We start from the raw sequence: 27,877 nt of genomic DNA on the forward strand, positions 1-27,877 counted from the left end.
ATATCATAAAATTTTGCCCCAAATTCCGGACGATCCGTTGTAGAAAATGGGACCAATATACTTAACATTAACTTTATGCTGATATTGACTGCAGGGAGAAAATCATTGAAATTTTTAAATATAACCTGGATGATTTGCTTGTCCCTGAGAGTACACCTGACTAATTTTATCTGGTTTTATTTTTTAAACTTTTGGTTTACTGGTTTTAATTTCAATATTTGCTTTTGGTATTTTACCTCGTCACTTACCGTTTCCTTGACTATGTTCTCCCCTTGACCTATTTTTACACGTAGGACATTCGAAATGAAATTTTGATCTTGGTGAACACCCTCTGTCTTACTTGGTGTCATCTTTGACTGTTTATCCTGTTAAGAGATACTTTGGTTTACCTTAGAACATTTTTAATCTTAGAGGCACTTAGCCTTGAATGGGGGACACTTTAACTTTTAGTCGACTATTTTAATTATTCTATTCTTATTTGCATTTAATGTGATTTTTCATATTTTTGCTATTTGATGTTTTACCTAACTTTACTTATTTTATATATTTTTGACACTTTTACTGTTGGTTAATTTTATTCACTTAGATGTTTTAATCACTTTAAATTATAATTGTTTTCTTTTATCATCTTTTCGATTTTAGGATTTTTCCTATGTGTATCAATCTATTTTCAGTTTTGATTTTACTTTTTTGTAGTTTTGTTGTGCTTAGTTCACGTGAAGTTTGAAACCCTTATCCACAACTCCTTCAGGGGTAGATCGTTTACTATTAGTCTTACTCGAAGATGATTAATACACTATATATTTGATCTGTACAAACATTTAATAAATTCTTGCAGCTAGTGTTATTTGATTAGTATTATATCCCACAATTAATGAAACCAAAATAATTCTAATAGTTATCTAACCTACGACCATCAGGGTGCGTAGCCAAAACTTTCAACAAAAAATAAGCACCTTTAGAGTAAATTTTAAGCACTAAAAGAATATTTCAAGGACTATATGCATTATCCAAATAGTTTTCAAAGACTTTACATGTTCATGACAAAAATAATTAGTTTCTAACAAAGAACTCTTTTCTTGATTATACTATTAGCCATTATAGAAAGATCAAGAGGTTTTTCGGTTCAAATCAGAGGGTGGAAATGAAGCCTGAAATGGAGATTATCATGCGAAATGCAAAAGAGTTGCACATGAAAGTGCAAAAATTTCACCGATCTCAGCTCAGTAGACGCACACGCAAGTATTTCATCAAACGTGTAAAATGATTGGCTCTTTCATAAGCTATGGACCCACGGTACGCCGGAATGAATTTTGGTTGTGTGAAATGTACAAAAAAATTGAATAGAAAAAATATGAAAACCACGCTTTTGCAAATTACCTCGCGAAAGTAGACATGGTAAAGAAAAATTCTCATTTTCGAAAAGGGAAAAATAAGCACTTTATAATGCCACCCAATAAAAAGCACCAATAAAAACGCTACGCACCAGGATCGAATTATAAGTACTCGAAGGCACAATTAGTATTAGTACTTGATTTCATTAATACTTTATATTCATACCGGATTCCTCACTCAGGGTTTTTCAGTCTACATCACGGTTTTTATCATCTTTTATTAATTTCATTATTATTGCTGGAATTCATTTAATATTTGTTACCAGGGAGGAACTAATTAGTCTTTGAGAATGGTAACAGTGTATAATACAATATTGTTCACATTAAAATAAATGAGACATTGGTGAAATTAATTATGTTTTGTACCTACCTAAGACCTTTACCTCAGTTGTTTTAAGCATTAGAATTGTTACAGAATTTGTAATAATAAATTTTAGTACTAATCTGTTTCTAAAATTTACTAAAAACGGCGATTTAAAATTAATCTAACTTTTTTTAACAGAATATAACCAGGCTATATAGACTCCAGTTTGCAAAACACTGATGTCTCAGCTTATTCTTCCAATATTTTGAATTAAAGCAAATTTAGTCTGCGATAACTTATTTTAGATCGCATTTTTCCTTTTAATTTAGTTAATAGATTCACCATTTCTAATTTTAACTGTTGTTTTCAGCATTAGCTTGCTGACATTACATATCTTACTCCTAAGCACTCACCTCTTTTTAGCGAAGATATATTTCCACAATAAGCTGTCCCCTTTACCAATTTTTTATGAATTAAATTTTACAGTAGAGTCTAACTTCAATAAATATGTCTAAAAAGAACCCAATTACTTCCCTATTCAGCTAAAATGTTTTTCTTCTGTTGTAAAAATGAAACACACACAAAATAATTTTTTAATTACATCAGTGGCTTAGCATATTCATAGTAATAAAGTATAAGATCTGTTATAGTAATCAGGAGACTTAACCTAAAGAGGCATGTTGATTTACCGTTGAGCCTTTTGTCAATAATAAGATTACTATTATACATTGAAGCAGCTTATTTTTTGTGTGCATCGTATTACAAACATATAGAGTATAAGACAGTAAAAGAAAATTTCCTAAAAGTATGGTTCAGAAGATGTCTTTAAACATGGTTTACAATCGACTAATCTTCTCTATTACCAAATGCGAGTGCTTGATACCAAGTCCAAACTAAGCAGGATGATTCAACTACTAATAGGTTTAGTGGGCACTGTTGAAAATATTACGTCACATCATTTTCCGGAGGTTGATTTTGAACATGCACCAGTGAGGTAACTTGGCAAATAATGGTCCTCCATTCACAATGGATTAACTCTAAAATCAGGCGCAGGGCGGAAATTTTCGGAGATATCTTCTGTATCAATCGTCATTGGCTACTGGAGTTCTTCAATAAATGTCTGAAAACGGAAACTTTTCCAAAAATAATGGAAAATTATATAACATGGTCGCCCTTATTGGTAAACTAAAGAGATATCTAAGATTGCCTGAATCCTATAGGCTCATCTCCCTTGTCTTGGTCTGGGGCAAGATTCTAGATGATTACCAAGAGACTAGTCTATTATCTAGTATCTTCAAATTAATTGATTCGGTAGAGGACGGATGTTTTAGTAGACTTTCGTTACAGCAGCTGAACAGGAAAATAAGCACACAATTGGGGTGGATATTAAGAATGTCCTTAACTACGCTCTGACTGGGCAACTCTTAGAAACGAACTGAATAAGATTGAACCTCCACACAATTTGCCTTTGTTGTTTTTAACTTTGTGGAAGACTGAGAGACGCTATGGAAACAAAAATTATTGCATCACCTATAAGAATTTTAATATGGGGAATGCCGCAAGGTTCGTCGCTTGAGCCAATACTCTGGTTGGACATGGTAAACACAGTTTTTCATCACCTTTTATCCATCAACTTTACTTCGAGTGATTTTAATGCTCAGAGTTTTATTCATCGCTTCTCAGAGTTTTATTCATCGCGGAAGGATCTTTTAATTAAGCACGATTTTATATCACTTTGATCAATTGATGACGCTCATTCTCAATGAACTTTCAGCCTGGGCCGAGCCATACAAACTAAATTTTAGCGAACATGAAACCAATATGATCACTTTCCCGAACTGCCAGGTTATGATGCCACATTAAATGTTTGAATTTTGTCAACAGGGGAAAAGCCCTTTCACTTTGTTCTTCAGCCTGTCTTGCTTCTTCTGCCAATATCACGAATTGTATGGGTGCCTCGGTCAGGCTGCTGTGCACTAGTGGAGCTGTTAGAGCGATGCGATGTCCTGGACCTGACTTAGGCATTCCTTTACCAGGGATGTACGTGAATAAAAATCAGGAAACACTAAGTTATTTTCTGATTGCATAGGTAAAAATTAGTGATATCATGCATTAATCTGCGGAGGGAAATGTTATCGACGATGGCAACTTAATCTATCAAAAGGTACCCTAGATAGAATCGAGTTAACACGTCTTATATACTAGTGAATTGATATTGAATAATTGTAGTGGCAGTTAGGCCAGAATAGTCCCCCACCAGAATTATTTCAGGGATAGAATTCGATGAACACATACAACTAGTTGCAGTATTTGCGAAAGACCGGGAAAGCTGTGTTTAAGTTCACAGAATTTTTAGTACTTATGGGGAGAGCGGTATTAAGTTCACCAAGCTTAGTGCGTTTGTCGTGAGAGCTGTATTAAGTTTTTGGTTGCGAGTGGTCACTTCTGTATTGCTGTAAGCAGTCGAGTGTCTGTAGAATCCCGTTGTGTGTACATGAGACCAATAAGCAACAGCGTGAGGAGGACGATGACGCAGTCGCAAATAGCAAGTCAACTTTTCAATGCGGACCGTTCATCGAAGTAGGCTTGATCATATCACGTGTGGGTCACCCATGTTGAGGAAGATGTTATCGAAGATGTCAACTTTCACCTCAAATCCATCAATTTCGCATTAGATACTACAATTTCTTCCGATCACTTCTTATTAAATTTTAATTTGTGTTGGCAACGTATCAAACTTCTCCACAGATTTAACTCCCTTTGTGACAGACCCTGTAACAAAAAGTATATTTTGAATAACTTTTCTTAAAATATTACTACAGCTATTTAAATCAAAACTATTATCAAAAAAAGTTATGACTTTTTTCCAAATTACTCACTCTAATGTTTGAAAATAAGCAAAAAACCGACTATGCTGTTCCAACGATTTTCTATACCATTTGAAGGCTAATTTAAAACTTGTGCATTTATAGTCAAAAATTATTTATAGCTTGTTTCATCCATTACTTTTTATTTGCTGTTGAAGTTAAAAGCTTTTGGTTGAGAAGAAAACATACATTTTAAAGTAAAATTCAAACTTGTTGTGATTAGAAAAAAATTCAACGTTGCTCATTAGGCTAATGGTGTCGTAATATGGATTAATGCTTGTGAAAAAATTAAGGATTTTGGTTTGTAGCTCAGAAATTAGCTAAAATTTCTCCAAACCACGAATTTTTTAAGCGGGGTAGCTAACACAATTTTTTGATGGGTGAATGATTTCCCAGAACGATTTAATAAATGGAGACGGAATTCAAATATCTGTTTTTTTTTGGTTATAAATTCTCTAAATTTGGTTTGAGTTATAACTTCTTTCTTATTTATTCATTTATTTCATAAATACCAGAACATGAAAAAAAAAGTCCTTGGTACCAAGATAATTTAAACTTTTGTTTATTCATATGGTAGTTAAATCTTGAAAACTTTTCTAACATAGGATTTTTATGGGAAAAAAAAGCTACAACACCATAACAGAATCCAGTAAAGTGGTGCATTTTCAAATACTCATATTTCTCTAATAACATGATATATATTAACAATTCCTGCACTGTTACCAGTAACGTTAGTGAAAGGTGAAAGAATTAACGCCCCTCCCTCGTGATAACGTAAGTGAAAGAATTAACGCTGAGTAAAATTTCTTCAAAAGTATCTTTCTTCATAATTATATTATTCCACAATAATACTGGCTATCATAAATTAATTAAAAATTACAAAAACAGCAACAACTCTCCCAAAAATAAGTCAATCCCTATAAAATTTTATTATGTTATAAAAAAAATTGCTAAATAGGTAGGTGTTGTTGCTATTTCTCATCCCCACTGGTCCATGAGTCCATTCACCCCCAAGAAATCAAAAACAAGACCGGGTCGGGCAGAAAATCCTCCTTTTCAAAATCCACACAGCTAAGGAGGTGGGCCGGGCTGGCTGCACTGGAAAAACATTTGTTTCAGGTGGGATAGACCTTTCGCTGCTGTTCATACCTCATGCACTTTATGTGACCACTGATGAATCTAGTGAGCGCGGTCTGATCGCCTCTATTACCTCTGAAGGTCAAAACACAATCCATCTAATCCCCAGAGTACCAGATATGCACCGGGGGAGTCTTCCAGACTAGCTGGACACCTTTCTTTCTAATGGAGTGAATTTCCGAGGATGTGAGTGCCAAACTTTCCGGCAGAGGTTCATTTGTGCCAAGTTTTGCCAGCGAGTCAGCGATCTCATTCCCGTATAGACCAAAAATAAATAAATAGGTAGGCACTTTACTTAAGTCGAAGTAGAGCCGCACAATGGGCTATTGGCGACGGTTTGAGAAACATCCCTGAGGATTAAGACATGTCATCGTAATTTTGATCCTCTGCATAGGGGATGGCTCCACCGATTTGATCCCCCGACGACCTGCGCGCGAAGTGGATCATTTTACGGTAGATTTGTAGTTGTAGTTCCTTTACATCGCACTAGAGCTGTACAATGGGCTATTGCCGACTGTCTGAGAAACATCCCTGAGGATGATCCGAAGACATGCCATCACAATTTTGATCCTCTGCAGAGGAGATGGCACCCTTGCATCGGTAGCCCGACGATCTGCACACGAAGTCGAGCACTTTACGGTAGAACAGTTTAACGAGGACCCATACCGCACACCCTCTGTCCCTACGAAGACTGATCCAAGTGGTCACCCACCCGCACACTGACATTAGCCAGTGACGCCTGACTTCGGTGTTCTACTGGGAACCGTGTCTTCACGATCAGCTCACTGCGGGACTCAATCTTGAAGGATTAACGCATCGAAGGACAATACGCGAGACAAATATCACGCAGAGGAATTCCTCTGCGTGATACAGTGATGGAAAATAAGTATAAAGTCTCAGAAAGTAATACTACTTAAGACTAAAGGACTTATATAATTTTTTTATAATACTGTCACGGAATGTGTCTAAAAACACTACCCTGGAAACACGGAGGTCCCGAGTTCGTTTCTCCATGTTATTATTTATTAGTTATTACTTATGGAATGCTTTAGAATATTCTCATTCTTACGTCATTTCTGTCTCCTGATTACACTGTATATAAATTCCTGAGTGTCAAGTGGAAAAGGCAGTTATACCATGCTTTGTGTATTTTGGATGTTTATTAACAGACCTATTCTACGCCAACCGTAAATTCTGTTCTTTCTACGCGGAGTCATAGGTTATGACATAATAAGAACAATATAACAGAATGAAGTGAATTGCATTACACATTACTCGAGTAAGTAAGAGTAAGTAAGAGTAAGTTGAGTATAGAGTACCGCATTAGCCAAAAATATTGACAGCCATCTGATATATCTAAACTTTTTTTTTCATCAGAAATGACCACTTCACTCCAAAAGGTATTTCTTTGCAATATGCTAAACGAGCATTTTCGTGTCATTTAGCAATCTGAGTTTTCCTTGATATTTTTAAATTAAATGTTTGGATTATTACTTAAACCGAGCGGCTTCTGCATGGTATTTGCATTTAATTTGTGCAGACGACCGAGACTAGCAAGCTTCTAGATTCAAATTTCTTGCTTTGCTGATTTTAACCCCCTTCAATACACTATTTACTGCCACAGCTTTCAGGATTCCTGAGATAGCTATTTACTGTAGCCGCATAATATTCTGATTTTTTGAGATTCACTCATTCCTTTAAAACCTAAAACTTTTTTCCAAATTGTTTTTCAATGACTATGCCAATTTCGCAAGAGCGATGGGCGCTAGGGGGTTAAAATTCATCGTAAGACTTCCGGTTTACAACTTCCGCCTTTTAAGTCCAAGCTTGAAAAAAAAGCACCATCCCTTATTATCATACTTGTAGTGTTTTCAAGTATAACGCGTTCTTTCAACTTAAGTGTCAATGAAACAAATGACAAATTTGGGAAACTACTCAAGCCTGCTATAATACTATCTAAAAAATAACAAACGGTGCTATTTTACACAAATATAGCCAAATAAGGGATAACATTCACAGCACGGCTAACCTCACACTTACAGCCGTGATGGCTCTGGGGATAGAGCGTTCGCCTTTCAATGAGGTGAACCGGGTTCGAACCCCAGCGACGGCTGGTCGATACGAATCCGCATCCGGCTTGCACCGACCACAGAACTGACGTGAAATATCCTCAGTGGTAGACCGATAATGGGTTTGAGTCACTTTGCCACCAGGCTAACCGTGGGAGGTTCTCATGATATAATAAATATAATACAAAATTAATAGAAAGGAGGTTCTCGTGATGTAAAACAAATGCTAGTTAGTTTCATCAAAAAGTCCTCCACGAAGGCAAATTTCCCTAAATACTTGAAAGTTCCCTTGTCTTCTGGATTGGGTTCAAAATTACAAGGCTACGGAGTTGAACATTAGTAGTCGAAAACCGGAAAATTGGGTCGGCTGCTCAGCGACGGTTATAAAATAAAATAAAAGTAACCTTGCCCTTTATTTATGCTACCATATTTTTAAAAATTTATTTTTGGCTCAAGACCTGTTTGAATTTATAAATTAAAGAAAACTCTTATGAGAGGTAAAATTTACGCGTAAATTTAAACACAAATCGAAACAATAAAGCTTCCTAGAATATTAAGCCTGCTCACACGTCGCCTCGTAAGCGTAACATAAGCGGAGGGATACACCGGAAGTTTTAAGAAGCTTTTCATTGTTTATATCCAGTTAACCATCCATATGGAATAAACTTGTCATGTTAAGCAATTAGACGCTATATTTGCGAGCAGAAAATAAATTTGTATATTCAGCTATAACAGCGGTGTTTCGGTGACATTCAGCTCGACTTTATACTTGTTTTCCAGCACAGCGTTGAATAATGTCAAGAAAGGAGAAAATTTTATTTAACGTTTGTAATGAATTTTTCCTACATAATTTTTGTTTATGAATATTTGTTGCTTGACTATTGCTAATCAACGGTATTAAAAACACGTATCGTTCATAGCCGACTGATGAACATTTCAAAAACGTTTAGCTTCTTTCACCTTTAGATTCATTATTATCCCTCGAAGAATTAGTTTAGACAATATTTTAAGTTACGAGAGAACCATTTAAGTTACGAAATCAGTCACAAAAACGTACATTTTTTTTCGTCGAATTTGGATTCTTTGCAATCGAAAGTTTGGATTCCTTTATGTTAATTTAACTTTTTGCGTATTTCGTTGTATCTTGGGAATTTTTTAAGTGAATCGAAAACATTCCTCCTGATCCCGATCTCAGCTGCGGATGGGAGAGGTGAGCGCAAACCAGTTTTAAGAAGATCTTCATCGCCTGTGCCCCTAAATGTTGTCTTTTCCTTTATACACAGATCCCGTCACCCAACCCTTGGGAAAGTGATTTAGATTATGTCTATGGAAGCTAGCCTTCTTCTCTAGATAGAATTTTAAGAAAAAAATCTTACTTGGAATTCTATTTGTCAGAAAGTATTAGACCCATTTTGTTCGAACTTTAATTTTTGTGATATAAACTGGTGACTTGATGAGACATAGTGTCCTAGTTTCTTTTAACAATAAAAAAAAACTGAAAAGTGGAATGAAACCAAACCTGGCCAAAATATCATTCGACATTAGATCAATAGACGAGAAAAAATGAGCAAAATCTGCACCCTAAATAACGAAACTGGTCATTTGTACAGAAAAGAAGCAGACCGACACCCTGTTAGAGAAATACATGTCTAATAGCGTGCATGATCACCTTTAACAGTTACACCACTCTCTCATCGGTTTTGCATACTTCTTACCTGGGTCCTTATTAATCACTGTGGCAACCACACCCACTCATGCACCAAGGCAGCCTTGAGCTCATAGCAATTGAACTTTGATTTGCGTCGCATATGTGTTCGATGGGATCCAGATCGGGGGACATCGCAGGCCACGTCAATCGTGGTATGTCATCCGGTTAGAGGTATTCGCTCCGAACTGAGCCCTATGTGTAGGATCGTTATCGTAGATAAAGTTGAAATTTGGTTCATATACTGTGCGGAAAAGTCTCATATGGGGGGGGGGGGCAAGGATAGCGTCCATGCATCGTTGACCTGTACTTCCATCGAACATATGAAGGTCGATATGTCTGTCCAGACCAAGGCATACATCCCACTAGTTTATTACAAAATTGTCGAGTCACACCTCCCTAGTCTCCCTTGTTAGTAACCCGAACGTAGTGACATCGTTCCTACTTTTCATCCACTGCGCAGTTTATGTTCTTTATGTCTGAGAACTAAATTGATCCATGCCGAGACCTTTTGTCTAGAAATTTTTGATCTAACACGCTGAATAGCGACTAACCCATGTCGTTTACTGATCATTTCCTCACGGATTTTGAAATTCCAATAATATTTTATATGAGATTGCGACGCTTGAACTTCGAATTATCATTCTGACATATTTAATTTGAGGCACTCAATAATAATTCGACGTCGTTTACTGATTATTTTTAGTCAATTTTCTATAGTTTTTACCACGTTTACATTAACTTGCCTTCGTGCATGTCTGTTCGGATGAAATTTTGTAATAGATTTTAAACTAACTTCCCGACTAGCTACAGACTTCAAATTTGGATGACAATGCATGAAAATGAATAGAAAAAAGGCATACAAAGTAAAATAAAATTAAAGAAAAATTAATATTTTCGTGATTGTCTTTTGTTGTCGATTCGATTATTTCAAATGAGTGTCACATGTCAGTTGAAAAGTTTTGTGTACAGTGAGTGAAAAGAGACTTTGGAAGTGATTAAAAAAAATCAAAATAAAAAATATTTTTAAAAACCACGTTTTTGTAGTGGAGAATAATAATTAAAAAATAAAAATTTGAAAAACGAAAAACGTCGGGTGCATGAAATACATAACTGTACATATACAAATTTTCTTACTCATACACATGCACAGCCACATACACAGCCACATACACGCATATACACAAACATATTCCACATACACATTCAGATACAATTACAGATTTACATACACATATTCTCATGGGTACACATACACACACTAATATAACATTACTGTTATGTATTTCATGCACCCCACGTTTTTCGTTTTTCAAATTTTTATTTTTTAATTATTATTTTCCACTACAAAAACGTGGTTTTTGAAAATATTATTTTTTATTTTGATTTTTTTATTATAATAAAATTCTGATATATCATGTTATTAGATATCTAATATTACATGCGAATAGGAAGTTGAATTATCACTTTTTGATATTGCTAAGGAAGGTTTTAATACAAATTAAAATCTGTCACTACGCATTTTTTATGAATTTATTCATCGCTTTTCGACCATTTGCCTATGATTTTTTTCGAAATCTTATATTTGCATACGAGTTATATAGTTAGATATGGAGCAACTTATTAGCATAGCAGGAATAAAAAAACATTTTAAATTTATCTTTTCATAAATTCGTCTTTTTCTGACTTTTCGAGCAATTTATTGTTAAAATAATAGCTACTATCTCCTCACCTGGAACAGATTGTCAAATAGTCGCATATCTAAGGCTTTCTCTTTCCTCTTAAATAAAGGCAACATCAACTACCTGAAATTGCAAAAAAAAATAAATAAATAAATAACTCGAAATCAAATAGATCAAATCTAGAATTGTAATAAGTATTTACAGGAGCACAAGTTACAAAATTCCCTAAAACAGGGAGAAGGAGAGTAACTTAAAAAGTTCTCAATAAATATTGATTAGACTTTTCGATTTTTGTCTGACAGGCTAACAAAAAATTAGGTGGGTCAACGATTTCCTATAAAAATTTAACGTTTGCACAGTGGGCCAGCATCCTAGGTTTCGTGGCCAAATTTAGTAATTCGATGAAATTTTTTTCAAAATTTGAAATGCACTAAAATTACTAAAAAAATAAAGCAAAATGGCGGCTGAAATATGGCGAGCAAAAAAAAATAAATAATACAGTACGTTTAAATAATTAAATATAGCAATGAAAATATAATAATCTTCGTAATTTTATATTAAAAATGAAAAGCAAATTATAATTCCTAAGTAATTAAAAAACAACGCGGAAACATGAAAAAAAAACATAATTTTTTTTTTCGGTATATTTAGACCACCTTTGCAATATGGGCAAAATGGGCAGGTTTTTTCGAAAGAAGAAACATCAAAGAAGACAACAAAAAAAGTCTAGCTAATTACCTCGTGGAACTTTTTAGAGATAAGTTTCGAAAGTGATTCAAACATTGTAAAATGTCAAATAATAAGATATAAACTATAAGTTTATCAAGAGTATTAGCTAATCGTACAAATTGAAAAATTGTTCTATAATTTCAGACTAATTACTCTGATAAAAATGCAACAGTAAGGTGAAATTCCTATGCATATTTCTGAAATATAAATTTAAAAGTTACATTAAAAAAATGTTTTTTTAACATATTGTTCACTGCATTGTACTCTCGTCGGTCCAAAAAGTAAATTCTAATGTTTGGAATGATTATGAATACTTAATTTGGGCTATATTAAAACTGCTTACACATATTTTAGTTGAAAATTTAATTTTGACTTTTGGCCAAAGATCATGGTCTTCTGGCCCACAGTGGTTTGTAGGGAAAATTCTTGGTTAAAAATAAACTATTTCCATATTGTTTTAGCGGTATGGAGTAACTATTTAAAAACAAAGGGCTATTGTTTAGAAGAAAATTCTAATCGTGTTTTGTAGGCAAAAAATTAAGCTAAGACTATTTGGCCATAGTTTTTTTTTTGAGTGGGATAGTTAACGATTTTTTTGACAGGGGGGGAGACGAAATTTAGACGGGTTTTTTTTACTTGTTTTGGTTGTAACCTACTCTTGGTGGGTGCTTTACCTCAGGCTAAATTTTTTTTTATTGGTTTAGGTTTGGAGGTCAAATTCGAGCTTGTTTATGGGTTAAAAAACAGCTAATGTTTGTTTTAATTTTTTTTTCAGATACGGTAACGATTTCCGAGCATGGATAAACAATGTCGTAATTGATAATTTTCGTTTTTCAGTAAAATTTCAGTTAACTTGTTTCGTTGTAAAGTTTAAGTGTGCTAACGATTTCCTTAATTGGGTGTACAATATGTTTTAATATTTTAAATTTAGAAATAAATGCCTAGATTTATCAAATATGTGCAAAATGCTGCTTTGGAAATTGTTTTTCAATAGGTTATCTACCATGGGCTTATAAGGTCTTAATACGAGGGTTGCTATTTAAATTTCTGGCCTTGGCAACAATAAGTGTTGCTAGGCGACTGCAGACTATTTTAATCGAAAGTTTGATATTTTTAAACATAAATTCAGCAGACGATTTACCATTATAGCTTCATTTGTGTTGTTGACAGTAAATTGAAAAGTTTTTCTCTTTCAAAAAATGGAATTGAATCGAACATTTTCGTGCCATTATTTTTCATAACTTTCGACGTGGATTGTCAAGACAAGAGTGCTTCGATGAACTTAATTCTTTATTCAGCGATAAAGCGCCATCCTACAGCATTGTAAAAAATTGGTATAACGAATTTAATCGTGGTCGATGTCTGATCCAGGACGAATCCCGTGCAGGTCGTCCAAAATCCATTGTTGTGCCAGAAAAGATCGATGCTGTGCGTGAACTGATAAAGCAAGATCGTCATGTGACATACCGTGAGATAGAGGCGTCTTTGGACATTAGTATGACTAGCATCAATAAAATACTGCATGAACATTTGGGAGTAAAAAAATTTGTTCGCGTTGGATCCCGCATAATCTGACAAACGCTCAAAAAAAGGCTCGTGTCGATTGGTGCAAGGGAATGTTGGAAAAATACGTTCAAGGTACATCAAAGGCTGTGTATAACATCTATACAGGTGACGAATCATGGATCTATGCATATGAGCCGGAAACAAAACAGCAATCAACTGTATGGGTCTTCCAAGACGAGGCAAAACTAACAAAAGTTGTTTGAGGAAGAAGCACATCGAAACAAATGATTGCCTGTTTCTTCGGCATTAACGGTCATGTGGCAACAGTGGCGTTAGAGCAACGCAGGACGGTCAATTCTGAATGGTACACGACCATTTGTTTGCCAGAAGTCATCGGAGAAATTCGAAAAAAGCAGAACAGGCAAATCATTCTTCATCATGACAATGCGAGCTCTCACACATCGACTCAAACAAAGGCATTTCTGACGGAGCGAAAGATCGAACTGATGGGTCATCCGCCGTACAGCCCTGATTTGGCCCCCAATGGCTTCTTCTTATTCCCACACATCAAAAATAAATTACGTGGACAACGATTTCCGATACCCGAAGAAGCGGTTGATGCATTCAAAACGCATGTTTTGGAGTTACCTCAATCGGACTGGAAAAAGTGCTTTGAAAATTGGTTCAAACACATGCAAAAGTGTATTGATCATCATGGAGAATATTTTGAAAAACAATAAAACCAATTTCGATCCTACATATTTGTTTTTTCATTATTAGGCCAGAAATATGAATAGCAACCCTCGTATTTACCAAACTTTAAAGGCAATATTAAAAGTTTAAGTTTATAATCACTAATAAGCTAAAACATATTTTGGATTAGAAAAGTTTTGGTGATTGATTTCTCACGATTTTTATAACAGGTTGACGTTTTGAGACAAAATTCAAACTTTATTTTTTTTTTTGTTGTTGCTGCTGAAAACCATTTTTTGCCGTTGCTTTTCTTTAGGGGGGGGGGAGGCGTTGGCTGAGAGAAATTTTTTAGCGGCTAAACATGAGAGGCTAAATAAGCTAACAGTTCTAAATAATATGTTTAAATTTGGTCGAAAAATTAGCTGTGACCAGCGAAAAGATGTTAAGATGTAAGCAGGTTCGCTGACGAAACATTTTTGACATTGGGATTATGAAAGCTTGTCCTCACGGCGTTAACACTTCGTTTGGAAATTTTGAGTTTCATTTCAAAGTGTTAGAGTTCTTAAAAAATTAATTAAAAGCTGCTTTGGCTGTAATTTTTATTTTGGTGGAAAAATTTTACTTTTAAAAAAAAAGCAATTTATACAACGGGCTAACGTTTTAAGGCATAACCCAAACTTGTGGCGCCAAGGACAAAAGTTCTGCTAAATTCTTTTTAGCCGTAAAATTTTTTTAGCCATGACATTTAACATTTGCCTAATTAAATTTTTGATAGTTTAACATGAACTAACGTTGCCTTTTTGGAGGCAAATTTCAAACTTATGGGATTTGTTGTCAGAAGTGACTTATATAGCTTGGTTTTGAAAAAAATATTTTTTTTACCTATTTAAAGAAGCGATAATTACAGATGGGTCAACGCAAAAGTGACCAACAGGTGCCACGAATGACACGCGAAAGCAACAAAGTAAAAAGTCAATCTAACATTAAAATTTAAAAGGGTTTTTTTTTAAAAATATTTTGGAACTTATAAACTTTCTGAAAACTCTCTTTTAAAAACCCAATATCGTTTATCACGGATTAATGGACATCCTAAAAGACTAACTGATGGAAACTTCAGATTCATCACCGACGATCGAAGAAATGACCAATTTTTTTTTTTTTTTTGCCTAATGGGCCACCGAAATATTTGGTGAGCTAGTTATTTTGATCAATGGATTAACATTTCGAAGCAAAATTTAAACTTTTGGTTTTTAGATTATATATTAATTGAAATTTCATTTTTACTACTTTTTTGAGGGTAGTAACGATGTTAAAAAATGTATTAACTTTCGAGTTAAAATTCCAGTTTGAAGTAATTTAATCAAAAACTAGATAACTGGCTTTGGACATATTTTAATGGTTGGAAAAATGGTTTGATGGGTTAACGATATCCTGTAATGGGCTTACCGCTTTGATACATAATACATTCGTGATTTCCAGGTCAAAAATTAACTAAAACTGATTTTGGATGTAAAACATTTTAACAGTCAGGCAAATGGTATTTATTAATGGGAAAAAAGGTGCTTTTAATGTATACTATAAATTGAAATGACGTTTAGAGGTAAAATTCAAAATTGTGGTTTCTAGGTCAAAGATTAACTTAGCCCCTTCCAGCTGAATCCCGTCAAAATCAAGGTATAAGCTTTCGTCTCACATTTCTCGTGCCCGTGATATTTTCGGGATAGAGAGTGTTCAAAAGTAATGCACCGAAATGGTTTAAACATATCCGTCTCTTGTGCCCCAAATTTTTTAAATTCTTTTCTTATATAGAAGATGGCTGCACCAGATTATTTTTAATGTAACAAGAGTTTATTTTAAACAAGATGTCAGCACCATCCAAATATATGTATTTGCGATATATATTTCGTACACTTAGCCCAGCTACTTATGCTCTTTGTGAATACACGTGGTTTGTGCTCTGTGATAAAATACTGTTTAATATTGAGTACAATATGGAGTCAGAGTTGCATGGAGTTTTAAATTTCAAGCTAAGAAAAATCTCGAAAATCAAAAATGCATGCATAAATATTGTACTTACACCTTTTCTATGTATATAATTATATTGAATAAGAAATAGGCGCTTTTATGACCGTTTTTTAACATAGTAAGATTGTTAAGGGGTTTATTCCGACGTAACCATGTATTTATATGGGAGGTTTGGTAAAGAAAAGTTTAGATGGAATGAATATTTCCTACTCTAGCTTCTTTTTAAAAATTGGCCAGCTTGGTCTTCTTCAGAAAAGGCCATTTTTATTGTAAACCTCGTAACGAATGTTTACACTGGACAAATATTTTTAAGTCACAGGAAATTTCTGGTTGGATAATGGTTTGCTACTATGGGCTAACATTTCAAGACAAAGTTCAAATTTATTGCTTCAAGGACAAAAAGGATTATAGTTTGTTCTTGTTTTTCCATTTTGTCATGTTATTAAAATGCACTAATAATTTTATGCAATGGGCCACTGTTTGGAAGCAAATTATCTTCTAAGTAAATACATCGTTAAAACTTATTTAATCCTAAACATAATTTGACAAGTGGGCAAACAATTATTTTACTTAGGTTAACAATGTCCGAAACTGGGTTTAAATTTAGAGGCGAAATTTAAACTTATTCGTCGAATTAGTTAGAAAAAAATTCGTCGAAAATTAGCTGAAACTTGTTTTGAAGAATATTATTGTTATTTATTTTTTGTGGACAAATTAACAAAATTCTTATCGGGATAGCGATGATAGATTAAACTTAATGCCTTCAGATTGTGAATCCAAATTTTTGCTGATTTGGTCAAAAAATCAGCTACAACTTCTGTGGGGAATTTTTTAGCGGTCAATCAAACAAAAAGTTTGATGGGCAAATGGAGATTACCGAATTTTTCTAATCTTTATTGAAATTTAAAACATTTTTAAAATACTACTAGAACATTTCTCTGTTTGTAAGGTATCATTCAAAATATTCTCAGAAAACATCATGAAAGTAAAGCAATTTTTTAATGATTGTTTACTATTTGGGTAAAAGTTCTTAAATTAATGAGAAAAAAAATATTGTTTACATCAAAATTCAAGTTTAAAGGAGTCTGATTGCTGAATAATGAGAATTCAGATTACTGAGAGTTTAAGAGAATAGGTTTTGAAATTCACATTTTACAGAGAATAAAAAAGCCAGCAAAAGGAACAGTTAGCATCATTAAGCTGCACTAAGTGTTTTTCAAAAAACTAAAATAGTATTTCTACTGCATCTCGAATAAAAATTAAACTGTTTCGGAATCTTTATTGCGAAGTAAAAAGTGAAGAATTTAATGATTAGTCAGAACACATGGAGATTTTAAAATTAATGGAACATAAAAATGAAATCCGTACCTAAATTATGGTGCATTACATTATTAACGTCATAACTCTTCCCTATAAGGAAACCAAGGCCACACTTGTTCTGTAAAAATTGCAAAGAAAACAATAAGATATAAATGTGATAAGCATTTTCAAATCACAAAATTAAATAAAAATTTATTAATACATTTAAGACAATTATATTTTACAAAACGAATAAGTGCACTGTGAGAAAGATCACCGGATTAGCGGAAAACGAAGAGAGGAACTTATAGAGTCTATATAAAGACTTATAGTCTACATAAAAACTAGACTAGACTTAAACTTTACAGTCTATATAAAAAAACTCCCCTTAGAACAAAATCTAAGGCCGTCTGCTGCCGCAGAAACCAGCTAAATCCCATCTTAAATAGTGACCCAATACTCTTACTTGAAATAATTAAACCTTGTAACCATTGTCACCGCCAATGCCCTAGACATATGGCTAGGGTAATTCTTCCCATAGACAGACTGTGTAAGAGATAGCTTTATTTTTCATCGTGGTTTAGCAAGACTTGTTTGTTTATTTATTTTAAGATATATATTGATTATTAAAAACAAATTATAAAGCAATTACATGAGTATTGTTTTTGAGTTCATCCAACCCTCACACTGCATGTATCTGATTGGTTAAAAAAGGTAGGCATGTAAAACCAGACAGAGATACATGTTTGTGTAGATTTTCTTTTGTTGAAAGGGAGAGTTCCAGACGCCGATATGTGTTCTCTTCTTTATTAGATCAAAGGCTCGCTAGGAGTGGGGAGACAAACATGTGGGGATGGTAGTTATCGACCGTTGTGATCGAGACTGAGTTGCAACAGCGCGAGGTAGATATTGCAACAGTCACAAGTGGAAAATCAACTGTTCAACAGGAACTATCCATCGAAGTAGGCGTGTTCAAATCGAAGTGGGAGTTTCCGTCAAGGTAAGCGTGTTCACATCACGTCCGGGTCACCAATGTGGGGAGAGCAGTTATCGACAATGTCAATCTTCATCTATGAAAAGTTATCCCACCATAGAATCAAGTAACATGTCTTATATACTAGTGAATTGGAATTATATTTTTGTAGTGGTAGACACACTACAAAACGTAATTTCTTTAAGGGTTGACTAGAGGGACAATTTAGCTGTATAACAATTTTCCTCTATGTGTTTATGTATAATAGAATGATTTCAAATGTTGTTTCAAATCAAAATTAATTAATTCTCAAATCTAATCCATTTAACAGAAGTTGGATACAAACTGTTTTGGTCGTAACTTTGTTGGCGCTTGTAACAGCAAAAATGGTTGTTGGGTTAACGATTCCCTAATAACTGTTAATATTTGGAGTAAAAACACGTGGTTGTTTAGTCGAAACTTAGTGAAAACTTTTTTTGACCATATCGCTTTTGTTAGGTATGGTTAGAAAGGTTTGATTTTCAGTTTAAATTCAAACATTTTTTTCCTAATTCATAAAGCGGTCAAAAACTGTATGGACAGAACTTTTAGTAGTGCGTGCTTACAATTTATTACAAGAGGCTTACTTTTGACGTAAAGTTCAGTCTTGTGTTTTCTAGGTCAGAATATAGCTAAATTTATTTTTGTTTATAACCGTTTTTGCGCGATGGCCTACAAAAGACTGATGAAGCAAATAATCCACCAACGTTCATTTGCGTTTCCTTTAAAGATTTTATAAAATATTTTTGCAACACATTTTAAGACGAACTTTATATCAAATTAACATAATACCTTAAAAAATCAGCCGAGACTATGTAATCTCAAGTTATTCGCACTATTACTTTTTAAAGCACAGAGCAGTTTTTTTAAAAAACAATTTGCAATATTTCATTTGATCCGTGATGGCTCAGAGGTTACAGCGTTTGCCTTCCAATGAGGTGAACCGGGTTCGAATCCCGGTGATGGCTAGACGATACGAATTCCGCATCAGGCTTGCGCCTACCACAGTGCTGGCGTAAAATATCCTCAGTAGTAGACGGATCATGGGTTAGAGTCCCCTTGCCGTATGTTGTAAATATTGTGCATATCTTTTCTATTCAATTTTTTATTTATTATTATAACATTTTAATTACTTTATTTTATTATTTAATACCTGGGAATCAAAATTTTAATGGAGAACTAAAAAAAAAAATTTTTTTTATTAACCTTTTTCTTCTCTACTTTTCAAAATTCATTTATTGTCACTTTCTGTATGCCATATATATATTAAAAAAATTCTTGTTTAAACTATAATTGTTATTTCTGTATATTTGTAAACAAAATAATATTTCTGTATATTTATAAACAAAATTGTAATCTCCTTTCTTTTGAAATTCTAAATAATTGGTTGAGGTTGGCTGGAATAGTGGCCAGACGCGGATTATATGGGTAAGGGCTTTACTAACGTAGGTACTTATCCGCGTCTGGAAAGAAAGAAAGTCCCCTTGCCGTTAGGCTAACCGTAGGAGGTTTTCCTCTCTATGTAACACAAATGATTTAAGTTCCATCACAAGGATCACCAAAGGCAAAATTTCTCCCAATAATTGATTCAGAAGCTCCTTTGTCTTCTTTAATGAGTTCAAAATTACAAGGCTACGGAGTTGAACATTGGTAGACGTAAACCCAAAGTTGGGTCAGCTGTTCAACGATGGTTATAAATTGAAATAAAAAATGATTGCTAAAAGATCGATTAGTCTGAAAATAAATCCATATATGGTGCTTGATGTAAATCCTATCAAAGAAATATAAATTTTATATTCCCTTGCAGCTTGGCTAACCGTGGGAGGTTTTCGTGGTTTTTCTCTCCATGTAACGCAAACGCGGGTTAGTTCCATCAAAAAGTACTCCACAAATGCAAAATCCTCCCAATACTTGATCCAAGTCTTCCCTTGTATTCTGGATTAGGTTCAAAATTCAAGGCTGCGGAGTTTAGCATTAATACTCGGGTGTAAATAATATTTTTGGTGTAAATAATTTCCAAGATACAATTTCTCTAACGGATCTGATGTATCGAAAAATAATAATTAGTTCTTCTACAGAAATTGTGATTAATATATCCACTGTAAAAAGAGATTTTGCTGAGGATGAATATAACAACGCCGGCTTGAAAAAAAAATCTGATTTTCGCAGTAGCTGTGACGTCAGGAGCTATAGCAGACGATGAGAATTCAGTTAATTCCCAAGCACAAACTTTTTTTTAAATACAATCAATTTCTTTGTTAAAGGCGATTATTTCATTTTATACAGTGCAAATTATTAGACGCACTATAAGATTCTACGTAAAACTATACAAGATAAAACAAAGCTGTATACTACGTGATACTCTTTGTCTTTACGCGACTGAAACCTGTTGCAATTGTTGACGTTCGTGTATCAATTGGTGAAATTAGACGATATATAATATAAATTCGACAATTGAATAAATTAGACGATCTATTAGATAAATATATAAACTGCTGTTTGTAGAAAATGCAACACCATGAAGGAATCATCAGAATCAAATGAAATTCGCAGCAAATGTCAATTATAGGATATTAAGCGAATTAATAAAGTTTCAGAGCCATCGCGCGTGCGTGGCGCGCGCAGCGCCCTCTGAATTGATGCTGAAAGCGTATAAATAAAGTGCTGTAGCGGGACGTTGAAAATAGTCTATGATTATTTGTTAGTGGCAAACGTTTAGTGAGACCTGAGTATGCCTCCACGACGGAAGAATAAGAAATTCAAGCAACTTACGGAGTTTGAACGAGGGAGGATAATCGGCCTTCGAGAAGGAGGATTTTCCTATCGCGCAATAGCAGCTCGTATGCAGCGGAACAGTTCCACAGTGATGCGAGTTTGGAAGCAGTGGACCGACGAGCACCGAACAACTCGAAAAACAGGCACTGGACGACAGAAGGTGACGTCAGAGCGCGATGATCGACACCTGCTCCGCATGGCGGTGAATGATCGCACAGCTTCCTCCAGGCAGCTGGCAGCACATTGGTCTACTGCTACAGGTGTACAATTGTCGGCTTCGTCAATTCGTCGTCGTCTGCTGCGCCGTGGATTGCGTGCAAGGGTGCCATTATACAGGATTCCCCTCACGGCGGATCATCGACGGCTGCGTCGGCAGTGGGCTCTTGAGCACAGAGACTGGCGAGCTGATTGGCACCAAGTTGTCTTTTCAGATGAATCACGCTTCAATTTGTGGACCCATGATGGCCGTGTTCGTGTTAGACGTTATGCCGGTCAACGCTGCCTTCCTGAGTGTATTATTGAACGACATAGTGGTCGAACACCCGGAGTTATGGTCTGGGGTGCGATTTCGTATCATGGACGATCCAATTTGATACGAATTGAGGGTAATCTCAATAGCAACAGATACGTCCGTGAAGTGCTACAGCCCGAAGTCGTTCCTTTCCTTCAAGGCATCCCTGGAGCTATCTTTCAGCAGGATAATGCACGCCCACATGTTGCGCGGACTGTTAGAGACTTCTGTTCAGCACAACGCATGCAACTTCTTCCTTGGCCTGCTTATTCGCCGGATATGTCGCCTATTGAGCACGTGTGGGATATGGTTGGTCGGCGTCTCACTCGTGATCCGCGTCCTGCAGTTTCCAAAGACGAACTTTGGTTGCGCATACAAGCGATATGGAATTCTCTTCCTCAAGCAGATATTCAACATCTGTTTGACTCCATGCCACGTCGTATAGCAGCACTTATTGCAGCGCGTGGTGGCTGCACCAAATACTGATTTCGGACGCTTAATTTGTTTCTTTTGTTTTGAAAATTTCATCATTTATTTGTATCAGTACAAGTCGTTTCTGCATTAAATTTCATTTGATTCTGATGATTCTTTCATGGTGTTGCATTTTCTACAAACAGCAGTTTATATTACTTGTGGGCTGCATCCCCTGCTCGTTAACGCTCGCCAACCCCCGAAAATTGCTACGCAATCTTATATGGTTTGCTTCTCTCGCTACTAACTTAGGTACATTGCAAATGCACAAAATTCTAAGAATTCACAACAATCATTCAAATCCATATAACAACTTTTTTTTTAAAAAAAATTACATCTTTTTAGTAAATACTAAGTCATTAAAATAAATTTGAATTCAAATAAATGACATGTATTTCGTTAAACCTATTAGAAATGTGCTATAATATAAAATCTTAAGATAAAATTTCTAAAACTGATATCTCTTTAAAAAAGGTTAAAACTTTGGCTATAATTAAGTCTATTAAAAACTGAAATAAGTGAATTGCAATGAAAAAACCTGCATAAACAAATAAATTCTAGTTAAACAAATAAATTCGTGATATAAATAAAAAATCGTCAAATAAATTCGCAATATATAAATTCGTGAAAAAAAGCGCTTTCGACAAAATACTAAAATAGAGATCTATTGACAAAGACTACTCACTTCTGCCTAGCTTATGCTCTCTGGTTATTTCAGTTTCCGTTTATAAAAGCGCTATGTGTTGAGCCATCTCAGCTAGATTTGGCATGTGACATTTTTAGCGGCAATCATGGGTCGATTTTCTAGCGTTGCCATTCGGGGAGTTGTAATGAGGCTTTTTTTGTAGCCGTGTAAGAGAAATATATATATATAGATTTATTATATCAGGTAAGATATAATTATAATTTAATAATTAGACCAAATCACTAGACGCACTGTAAGTATTTTGATAATGACATGTTTTGTACGAGTTTATATGCAATACTTTTTTATATTTAAACATACATCATTCAGGAGATATTTTTATATTCTTCCTATTTGTATTCTTTTTTAACGTTTTGCATTACAATGTTAACCTGTTGAATACACGAACGTAAACAAGTGCAAACCGGTTTCAGTCGCGCAAAAACAAGAAAACTGTAGAGTATCACCTGATAATTAAGATTTCACATATAATCTTATAGTGCCTCTATTAGTTTGGGCACGGACTGTATATCGCAAATCTTTGATGTAGTTGAAGAACAAAATTCGCCAACGAAAAAAATTTTTTTTTGCTGAGTTGAGTTGAATAAATAAGATGCAATGTTTATTTGGATTGAAAAAATTACATGCACTGCACATGAAAAATTCACAAAGTTTTTAAGTTTTACAAGATGGTGCAAAAGTCTGTAAGGATGGGATTCCATGTGTTAATGCCTCGTGTGATAAAAATGTCTTTTACATTATATTAAAAATAAACATTAAAGCGCAAATATCTTCTAATAGGCAAATTCTAGGCTGAATACTTGCAAGTTTAATTGAAGTATGACTTCAATAAATAAATGATTTCATTTTATACATCGCAAATCTACATTTTAGTTAACGTACAAAATTTATCAATGAAAAAAGGAAGTGTTCGCAGTGTTGTTTGTGTTGAATAAAGATGTAATGTTTACTTGGATTGTAAAAATCATATGCAATGCGTATAAAAAATTCACAAAATTTTAAATACTGAAATATGGTGCAAAAGTCTGAACGCATGCATCAAATTTTATTCCATCTGTTTATGTATAGTGTGATATAAATGTCTTATTTTAGATTATATTAAAAATAAACAATTAAGTGCAAATTCTGAGCTGAATACTTGAAAATTCTCTCATTTTTAGAATTCAAACTTTTGTGGATATTTCATTACTCCTTTATCAGGAAATAAATTTATTTTTTGATGTCTTGTGACGCATACAGAAACAAGTATTAAGGAAAACACTTTATTACGTTAAAAATTACTTGCAAAGTTTCCGAGATATGTAAAAACTACGGTGGGGGGAGGTTAATCAAACATAACTCCCTCTATGCTATGTAACTCCCTGTATCACACAGTGAAACATTTCGGTATATTAATTCCAGAAACAACGTCCTCATTTTTTTTAAAGAAAAATCTTTTATCTATGCCAAAAGCGCAATAATAAATTTATAAATACATGACCTTGATTTTTAAAATAAACTTGAACACAATTTTGTCCGTATAAAGAGAATTAGCGCTTAGTTTTTTCATCTGCAGTGTTACACATGATCAACCACGTGGTAAATGATTAACTGATAGATATTTAAAAGATTGGAATTACCGCTCATTTGAAAAGAACTTCAATCATAGGTAGGCGAGTCATCCCCTCAAATAGTCTTTCCAACCTGTAAGAGGATATAAAACTATTTTAAGAAATAAAAATGTTGCATTTTTGTATTTGCATTAGAAATTAAAAATAATTCTTTTCAATCCATTTATTTATTATTATCTAAAAGTGCCTTCCGTCCAATAAGTTGATCGGAAAAAAGTGTAAAATATATTAATTTTAATTATGATATTTTACACTTTTTCCGTTTGCTGCACTGTAATAAAAAAAAATTTCCGGAAAAAGATTGAGCTTATTTTTAGTTACAAAAAGCAATGTCATTAAAATAAACTATTTCAATAATTCATGCGAGTATCTGAACGAGTAGTTTTATCAAATAATGTACATAGGTAAACAAGTCTAGCCTACAATGACATAATGTAAACTAGTTCCCCGATGTTAGGCGTGGTCCCTGTGTGTAAGGGAGAAAACAACGTTTAGGGGCACAGTAACAGAGGTTCTTGTTGTTGTTGCTAATGCCACTTGCCACACTGGCAAGCCTGCTTGGTGAAACCGAGCAAATTTAAGGCAGAGTGTGCGTTTCTTGTTTTTCAGTGGCGCCATCTATGGCCAAGAATTAGACTTCTGCCACACCATACGTCGCACTCAAATATAGGGCGGACCCATTCATTCATCCGCAGATCGTAATTTTGACCTGAATCAGAGAATGATCGATCTCCAATCCTGTACCCCCAGAGGTACTGATTTGAACATGCAGGACTTTGTGACCCGGTAGATTTGCACCCTCCTCTCCTCCTAACCAATACTGGGAATAGTGAAGCATTGTGGGAAAGAAATTTTTTTTCTCTCTCGTTGGTTTGTTCTGCATTTTTACTTTACTGATAAACAGTACTGTACTATTAAGATTTTTCTTTGAATATGCATCTATATCACCCATGTTAATTAAGTGTACTAACACATTTTAACATTGAAATTTTAATAAAATAGCGGTTGGAGATAGGCAGCGTACCCAACTATGCACGTTGAGTTGTCCAACAACCTGAATTGCGAATCCATCCGGCTGATCACCGTTGCATCAATTAGCAGTTTTCCTTTCCTTTTGAAAATTCATCACAGAGATAAGAGAATCAAAGTAATGCACCCTCATGGGTCGGAAGTAGAGCGCTACAAGTAGCGAAACTACTGTAGCCGATACTTTTTTTTCGTTGTTTGTAGTGTAGCGTGTAGTGTGATACACAAAAACAGTAGTTTGTAGTGATTTCTGGCAACTACTTTTAAAGTTTATTTCATAACCGTCGTTGAACAGCCGTCCCAATTTTTTGGGTTTTTTGAATTCTTGAGCCCAATCCAGAAGACAAGGGAACTCCTGAATCAAGTATTGGTAGAAATTTCCTTCGTGGGGGACTTTTTGGTGGAACTATACCGCATTTACGTTACATGACCACGAGAACCTCCCACTGTTAGCCTGATGGTAAGGGGACTCTAACCTATGATCCGTCTACCAATGAGGATATTTTACGCCAGCACTGTGGTTGGTGCAAGCCGGATGCGAAATTCGTATCAATCAGCCACAGCTGAGATTCCAACCCGGGACACAGCATTGGAAGGCGAAAGTTCTATCACTGAAAAAAAAAATTTTTCGTCTGATGCTCCAGAGCAGCAAGTTCTTTTAAATTTTTATTTTGCAGCAGTTATTTTTTCATGTTCTTAATTTATTTCGTTCATTATTATTGGGAATCTTGTAAACAAAGGAATCATTGGAAATCGAAGCATTAAGATTGAGTCCTAGAACGTGAAGATCAGATCATTAAAGATATTCAGGGTGTTCCATTTTTTATTTTGTGCACTTGTACTTCATTTCTAGAGGGCAATCAAAATGCATTAATCCTTAAATCCCAAATATTAGATGATTTCTTATCATTTCCTTAATTAAATATTCACTTTCAAGAAGAACATAAGAGTTTAAAGGTTAATAGAATAGATTCGTAAAAAGTGCTTTAGAATAAATAACTATCTCATGTAAAGATGAATTAACATTTCTTAATAACTTCTCATGCTTAACTAAGTCAATTTTTTTATTCAAAACCATTTTGGAACATTTGTGTGAATTATTCTCTCCAGTAAAATTGCCTTATCATTAAGAATTTCTTGAACTACAGATGTATCACTTTTTTAGAAGCATAAAATCATTCTGTTTGTGTCAGAGTCAGTCTTTTAATCGATCATTGAAAAGAGCTATAATATTTCAGCTTTTTAGTGTAAAATGTAATATTTTAGTCTGAGATCTTTTTCTTAAGGGAGTTTCTTTTATTTGATTTTATTATTAAATATTTTATCTGAAACTACTTTTTTTAATCATGCGTTTTAATATCTACTTGCATTAGTTTTTATTCACATTTTACATTGATTAATTAATTAATTTTTTTTAAAATACATTGTGGCATCTCATTAGATACTAAGCATTTAAAATGAATTGTTTCATTTGGAGGTAAGCATATATTTGTATCAATTCAATATTTGTATTTATACTTTGCATGTGATATTTACATTGGGCAACAAATTGATTTATTTAATAAATTAGACTTAAATGTACACGCATGGTTTTATTATTAGCCCCAAATTTTTGTACTTATTTTCTATTTTAAAAATTAAACGTAATTTTTATCATTGCCTATCAAAAATGCATTTTTTTTTTTTTTGCATTTTTTTTTTGCATTAAACAAATAGTTTCAAGAAACTAAATCATTAAGTTATTATCCGATTAAAACTTCGTTCGCTTCAAAAAATATTCAAACAAGAAATAACAGTATACATGTTTCAAGCGCTCAAAGACAAGCACCCATTTTCAAGACTCCAGCAAATTAAATTGGTAGCAACAGGCATTGACAAATTTAAATCTTTGATCAAAACAGGTGAAGATTTCAGAATTAATAAAACATAAGAATTATTATCTTACCTGTATTTTGTTGTACTACGTTATACAGCTCAACTGACACCATATCTGTTTCCTATAAAAAAATAGTTGCTTTAATAAAATAATAGTTCAAAAAAAATTGAAGTGCTCAAATCAAATCTATATAAAAGAATTTTTATGCCATTTGCACATGGTATTAAAAACTCAATTATTTTCAATACACTACGACATTCAGGAACGAACTTAGGGTCTTAGCGGCCCTCAATTAACTTCCTAACTCTTCCCTATTAGAGAAATAGTTACGTCAGTAGAATCATATTTTAAAAAAAGCAGTCTAAATTGCAGATCTCCAGATTTAAATACCTGTGATTTTTTATGAGATTAAATCAAAGTGACTATTATTTAGCAGGATTACGATGAAAGGCCACATCCACTACCATTTATAACGATATA

General features: G+C 34.1%; 1 long non-coding RNA gene across 1 annotated transcript in view; it reads right to left on the reverse strand.

Moving 5' to 3' along the window:
- Positions 1 to 4,020: 4,020 nt before the first annotated feature.
- The window catches only part of LOC147802059 (uncharacterized), a 93,753-nt gene continuing 69,896 nt past the window's right edge, over positions 4,021 to 27,877 (reverse strand). The window contains exons 7-11 of the long non-coding RNA XR_015430239.1: positions 27,467 to 27,518; positions 24,505 to 24,568; positions 17,480 to 17,549; positions 11,209 to 11,281; positions 4,021 to 4,470 (exon numbers count right to left, since the gene is read on the reverse strand). This is a non-coding gene — a long non-coding RNA (uncharacterized LOC147802059). The remainder of the gene's footprint in view (positions 4,471 to 11,208; positions 11,282 to 17,479; positions 17,550 to 24,504; positions 24,569 to 27,466; positions 27,519 to 27,877) is intronic.

This window comes from Parasteatoda tepidariorum, chromosome 11 (assembly GCF_982258835.1).
Source record: "Parasteatoda tepidariorum strain Cologne lab strain chromosome 11, Ptep-v5.0, whole genome shotgun sequence".
Classification (NCBI taxonomy): domain Eukaryota; kingdom Metazoa; phylum Arthropoda; class Arachnida; order Araneae; family Theridiidae; genus Parasteatoda; species Parasteatoda tepidariorum.